The sequence below is a fragment of the Antechinus flavipes genome, chromosome 4 (assembly GCF_016432865.1).
Source record: "Antechinus flavipes isolate AdamAnt ecotype Samford, QLD, Australia chromosome 4, AdamAnt_v2, whole genome shotgun sequence".
Lineage (NCBI taxonomy): Eukaryota > Metazoa > Chordata > Mammalia > Dasyuromorphia > Dasyuridae > Antechinus > Antechinus flavipes.
Window position 1 is genome coordinate 164,873,712 of NC_067401.1, and position 7,159 is coordinate 164,880,870.

Genomic DNA, 7,159 nt, shown 5'->3' on the forward strand with positions numbered 1-7,159 from the left:
TTTACTGTTTCCTTGTCTCCTACTCATGGCCTTTTTTCTGTTGTCCTCCCCTCTCACTTCTGTCAGGAGTTATATTGTTGACCCTATTGGACTCTTCAGTTTCAGCAGCAAGAGTTATTTCCAAGCAAACTATCTTCATAACAGAACTAGAAAAAGAGCTGGGGAGAAAATAGTAAAAACTATGAATTCCAGAATATAGCAAGTTCCCAGAAAACCAAAAAACAAAGAAATTGCTATTCCTTTCCCCTTGTGAATTCAAGATTCACTTAACACCACAATAAGTGTGTGATTTATTCAATATTTTCTTCAAGCCCTCATTTTACATTCTGGTGGTGTTGCCATGGAAACTTAGAATGCAGAAATGACTAGGAGCCAAGCAGACATTTTTTACCCAGCGTTCCCAAATATCTTTAATGATAAACTTGAGGACTTTTGCAAAAGAGAGAAGCCTGAGAAAGGAAGTTGGAAGGAAGAGTGTGTGTGAATCATGCTTGAGAACTAACAGGTACCTCATTCTTGACTGTCTAAAGTAGAAACAGAAGGAAGGGCTATCTCCAGAGCCTCAATGACAGAACCAAAAGAAGGTCATTGGAACCTAGTACCCAGTGAGTGGGGACTGTGATTGGTACAAATCACACCAGGCCCAGGCAGATCCTGAAGTCAGCTGGTTAGCCTTCCACAAGGGATACCTAATATTTTCAGTTCTCCTCTTCCATCTCTAGGTAGGGTGGAGTGAGGAGCCATCTGTAATAGTTTCATTCACTTTCTGTTTTTCCTCCTTCCAAGTTAGGGGAAGAGTCAAATGGAGGGGGGAAGCCTATTCTATTCCTACTAGGACTGGAATTTATTTCTATGGTTATGAAAAACTGGGGATTACCAACCATTACTAGTGTGGTTAATTATGGATTTCTGTATGCCTTTCATCAGTCCCAGGGACCTCCCTTTCTATATCAGTTTCTGTGGAAGATTGTCTCCTATTATCTTTTTAAAAGGAAAAAAAACAGCTCTCCCTCTCTATAACTTGTTACCAAAGAATCATCACCCTGTCCTTCTCCCTCACCTGGAGCCCAGGGTAAAAAGCAGACCAAAGACCCAGGGATCAAAGCAGCACCCCAACACCTGGATACACCAGGGAGAAGCAAGAGGGATCACAAAGGAGGAGACATGGGTGGGATGGTGTAAACCCAGTATTATGATAGGAAATGGAAGAGGCCAGCTCTCCACTTTATCATCTGTATAGGTATTCTTTAATTAACACTCCACTTCAATACCATTTTCTCCAAATTGTATTTATACTTTGTGGCCAGCAGAAAGGAAAAGAGAGAGCTTCTCCATTAAATCCTTTTATTGGTACTCTCAGTAGCCAACTCATACATGGTTTTAAATGGAAAAGTGGACCTGAGATCTAATCCCAACTTCACACCAATATCGTAAGGTCTCTCTCCATCCAGAAACAGGCAACTTTTCTGGCTTTGGGAGTAAGTACAAAAATTCTTAGCGATGAATCAACATAGGAAAGGTTGACTCAAGCAGTCTCCTCAATAGGAGGATCCTGAAAAGGAATGGTTGAAAAACCACATGAGAGCAGTGTCATAGAAGTCCAAGGAGGAAAGAGTTTCAGGGATATAATGGAGAAGAGAATGGGGTGTTGAATACAGGATTAAATACAGGAGTGATAATACTGGATTTGTGCTTAAGGTTAATGGTCTTACATCAAAGTGAAGCAGGCAAAGAGAAGGGAGAAAGATTCTTTAGGGGGCTATTATAAGAATATGGACAGAAATAGAAAAAAAAATGCCAGGCCTTTGCCTAGACTTAGTTTGACTTTATTTGGAAGCATTCAGGTGCATGGAGAGAGAATGAAATCTATGTCAAAGCAGCCATCTCCTGGCGAGCTTGTCGCTTAGCAACTTCAGGGTGAAAGAGTCTCTGTGAAAAGGTCTCAGCTGTAGGAGTGAAGGGTATTATGGCTGTCTCTCTCTCTGTCCTTTGGACAGATTTGGAAAGGACCTTGGCAGGTATTTAGTCCAGCTCCTACATGAAAAGAATCTTCACTTTAACATCCTGAACAAATGGTCATCCAGCCTTTGCTGGAAGACCAAAGGAAGGAACATTCCTCTATAAGAAGCCTATTTCACTTTTAGAAAGTTCAAATTATTAGCAAGTTTTTCTTGATAGCAAGTTTAAAGCTGCCTCTTTCCCACTTTTCTACTTACTACTTCTAGAATAGAGTAATATAAATGGAATATCTTGGAATACTGTAAGAGAACAATCATGCTACCTCCAGGGGTTCTCCATGCTAAAACATGCGCAGTTCTTTCAACTGATCCTTATATGACATGGACCCAACCTCATATAGTCATAAAGGCATGATCCAGGCTGAATAAACATGTGCTCCTGGGTGTGTGCGTATGTGTACAAGTGGATGTGTCAGGAAGGGGTGACAGGAGAGCCTGCTTCTGAAAGTACATAATGATGAGCAATGGAGGAGTCCACTTCTCTATTTAAAACAAGTTAGATTTTAGAAAGGCCTGGAAAGACTTACATGAACTGATGCTGAATGAACTAAGCAGAACCAGGAACGCATTGTATACAATAACAGCAAGATTGTGCAAGGATCAACTAGGAAAGACTTGGTTCTTCTCAGTAGTTCAGCGATCCAAAGTTTTGGATAGAAAACACCATCTACATCCAGAAAAAGAACTAAAGAGACTGATGTAAATCAACACATGCTATGTTCACTTCTTTTTTCTGTTTTTTATCTCTCCCATGGTTTTCTCCTTTTGCTCTGATTTTTCTCTCTCAAAATGACTCAAAAAGCAATGTGTATTAAAAATAAATATACTAGGAAAGCATATAAGTTTTCAGTTCTTTCAAGGTGGTATGATCAAAAGGAGTATTTATTACTCCCCTGGCCTATGCGAGGAGAAAAATCTGGATGCAGATTAACAGGCTTGGTCATTATAGTCTTGCAGCATTGAGTTTTGATTGTTTTGTTCTTGCCATTTGCATTGTTGTAATTCTTGGGTATATTGTTTTGAACTCATTTTTAAAAAATCCTCCATTGATGCTCTTATCATTCTTTTTTTTTTCTTTGCATTCCAATCACTACTCCCTTTTTATCCTCATATTCTGTCCTCGCTCTAATTTTTATATTTTATTTTTTGCTGAGGCAATTGGGGTAAAGTGACTTGCCCAGGCTAACACAGCTAGGAAGTATTAAGGCCATATTTGAAATGAATAGAAGAGAACAGAAGGAAACTAGGCAATTGGATCAGCTATAAAACTATCATAGTGAATTTTTATATATTTTAAAAATATAAGCAAGCTGTTTCTAATGGAAATTTGTGTTTCATATGTAACCTTTTTTTATTTCTTGTACATGGAAAAGTTAGCTATTGATGCTTGTCAAGTTCAGAATAACAAAAATGGGAAAAATATTAAAAGGATTCATGATGAATATGATGACTATAGAGAAGCATAGAAAGACATAGGAACAGATGCAAAGCAAAATAAATAAAGCTGGCAAAACAATATACCCAAGAATTACAACAATGCAAATGGCAAGAACAAAACAATCAAAACTCAATGCTGCAAGACTATAATGACCAAGCCTGTTCCAAAGAAGAGATCAGAGAATAATATATAATAGCTAAAAAAAATTTAAATGCTATTTTCTTTAGTTTGTGAATTTTTTAGCATTCATTTTTTAAAAATATTTTATTTTATTTTATTTTATAATAACTTTGTATTGCTAGAATCCATGCCAGGGTAATTTTTTTTACAACATTATCCTTTGCACTCGTTTCTGTTCCGATTTTTCCCCTCCCTCCCTCTACCCCCTCCCCTAGATGGCAAGCAGTCCTATACATGTTAGATATATTTAAAAAAAAAAAAATTGAGCTCCACTGATCCAACCATTCTGGAGAACAATTTGGAACTGTGCCCAAAGAACAATAAAACTGCATATACTCTTTGTTCCAGCAATATCACTAATAGGTTTGTATTCCAAAGAGATCATCAAAAAAGAAAAAAGATTTACATGTACAAAAATATAGCAGCTCTTTTTGTGGAACTAGAAATTGAGGGATATCCGTCAATTGGTAAATGGTTGAACAAGTTGTGATATATGAATGTTATAGAATTCTATTGTGATATAAGAAATGATAAACAGGTCAATTTCAGAAAAACCTCAAAAGACATACATGAACTATGCTGAATGAACAGCTACTTTGTACAGTGATTAACTATTTAGCTTTTCTCAGAAATACAATAATCCAAGACAATTCCAAAAGACTCATGATGGAAAATGTTATCCACACTCAGAGAAAGAACAATGGAATACAAATGCAGATCAAAGCATGCTATTTTCTTTTCTTCCTTTTTTTTTTTTTTTTTTTTTTTGGTCTTTTCTCTTTTGTTCTGTTTCTTTTTTCACAACATGACTAATGTGGAAATATGTTTAAATGGAGTAGGTAGGTGGCACAGTGGATAGAACACTGGCCCTAAAGTCAAATCTGGCTTCAAACTTAACACTTACTAGCTGTATGACTCTGGGCAAGTCATTTAATCCCAAATGTCTCACAAAAAAAAAAAAAAAATGATTACATGATTGCGCATATAGAACCTATTTCAAATTGTTTGTCATTTGGGGACAAATGGTAGAAAAGAAGGAGGTAGAAAAAATTTGAAACTCAGAATCTTAATGTAAAAAAATAAATGTTGAAAATTCTCTTCACATGTAATTGAAAAAAAAATATTGTTTAACAACAACAACAACAACAACAAAATCCCAATACTTTGAGTTCCAAATTCTCTCCTTCCTTTTCAGCCCTTCCCCCATTAGTTAATTGGTTGGTTGTTGTCCTTTGTTCTCAAATGACATCACTATGTTAAGGTAAATTTATGGAGTGTTCAATTGTGATTGATAAGATCAATATGAGCTCAGAATGCTCACAGGTCAGGTACAAATAATTCATGTGAACATTTGGTGTGGATTCTCTAAATTTGTGCATCTCATTTTTTTTTTGGGGGGGGGGAGGCTACTTCAATTTTGCTTTGTTCACAGAGCTTAGTACCTCCTCTGGTGAGCACATGCCATGCTAGGCAGTCCTGTGCCAGTGTCTCCCTTGTTACACAATCAATTCCAAAGTGTTCTTTTTAATACTGGAAAACTTTTTATTGTAGGTGAAGTGAAACAGCTGGACACAGTTTAGATGATTTTAATTTTGCTGACATCTAGAGCATCATAGTCTGGAGCAAGGCAGACAACATAGGCCTTCTTCTTACCATCAGGCCAGATCCATGTGTTGACCTTGACCATATTGATGTCATATAGCTTTTTTACTACCTGATTTATCTGATGCTTTTGATCTTGAATGAAAATGAGGGTGTTGTTCTCATTCTTTTTCATAGCAGACTCAGTGGTCAAGGGAAACTAAAGTGATCAAACTTTGTTCACCAAAGGGCACTTTTCCTAGGGAATTTAGGCTACCTTCAAAGACTTAGTGTCTTAAGTGGCTGGATGTTAGGGGAGGTTCAGATTTTCTTCTTTTTGTGGCTGTAAGTGATGAGAGCGAAATTAGACAGCCCTGTCAAGTTATGTAAATACAAACTCAAATGGTCTTAATAATAGGCACCCTTCAACACTGCCTTTTTGGTCTTCAAGACCTTGTACTTGTCGTCTGTCTTGAGGGGGAGGAGGACAGGGAAGGAGAACCATTTCCTACTTTGCCTTTGGTTCCACTTGGGGAAAAGGCAATTGCAAAGTTCTTAAGAGAGACCTTGAGAGGGGAAAAGGCAATTCCAAAGTTCTTAAAAGAGACTTTGAGAGGGGAAAAGACAATTCCAAAGTTTGCAAAAGAGACCTTGAGTGTGTCCTTATATCACTTTTTTTTAATTACATGTGAGTACTTGGCTTGTTTGACTTTTCGGTTAAATAGACTTTTAGGCAAGCTCATGCTTGACATTTGAACAACATGACCAGCCCACCAAAGTTGTACTCTCTGCAATCAAGTTTGATTGGTTGGCAATTTAGTTTGAGAAAGGACCTCAGTATCTGGTATTTTATCCTACCAGGTGATCTTCAGAATCTTCCTAAGACAATTCAGAAGAAAACTATTCAGTTTTCTGGCATAGCACTGGTATACTGTCCAGGTTTCACAAGCATACAAAAATGAGAACAGCATAATGATCTTCAGTTTGATAGTTTAATATCTCCTCCCACATTTTCTTTGGAATCTTCCAAATACTAAGCTTTGGCAGTGTGTGATTCAATCTCATCAGCTATATGTACATTTCTGAAATGTATACTGGTGAGTGAACTTATCCACATTATTCAAAATGTCTCCATTTGCTGTAGTTGATGGTTCCACATGTGGATAGCATGGTGCTGTCTGGTGGAGCACCTGCATTTTCTTGGTGTTAATTGTTAGGCCGAAATTAGCACAAGCAGTAGAGAAACAATCCATACTTAGTTTCATCTCAGTTTTCAAAACTGCATTGAGTGCACATTCATCTGCAAACAAAAAATCAAGCATTAATGTGCGGTTCACTTTAGTTTTAGTCCATAATCTTTTTAGGTTGAATAATTTACCATCAGTTGACCTTGATACCATGTTTGTCCTCAGTGAAGGCATTTGACAACATGGCTGAAAACATCCTGCCAAAAAGTATGGGAACGCACAGCTTTGCTTCACACCATTGGTGACTGGGAAAAAGTGAGGGCATTAACCATTATCCACAACCTGAGCAAACATGATTTTATGAAATGAAGAAGGGTCTAAAAAAAATGCCCCAAAAATTGCTCCCTTACTCTAACCTGGCCTGTTTACTGTGGCAGATGGGGATCCCATCCTGTGGTGAAAACACAGATGAAAAATAATAAACAAAAACTTCTGCAAGGATGATTCCACTCACCATAGGAATATGAAATGTGTGCACACTTATAGACAACACAAAATCCAGTAGCTCTAAAAGATAAGTAGTTCTTGTTGCAAGAGAGCTCAGTAGGGATCACATCTAAATAGCAGCCCTGAGTAAAATGAGGCTGGCAAATGAAAGCTTGCTTATTAAAGTCAGAGCTGGATAGGTGTTTTTCTGGAGTGGCCACAGGAAATGGGAATGCCAAAGCTGGCATAGGTTTTGCAATCAAAAGTAA

At 37.5% G+C, this 7,159-nt stretch overlaps 1 pseudogene; it reads right to left on the bottom strand.

The window, feature by feature from the left end:
• Nucleotides 1–5,212: 5,212 nt before the first annotated feature.
• LOC127561382 (60S ribosomal protein L23a-like) lies at nt 5,213–6,648 on the bottom strand (annotated as a pseudogene).
• Between the last annotated feature and the right edge of the window lie 511 nt (nt 6,649–7,159).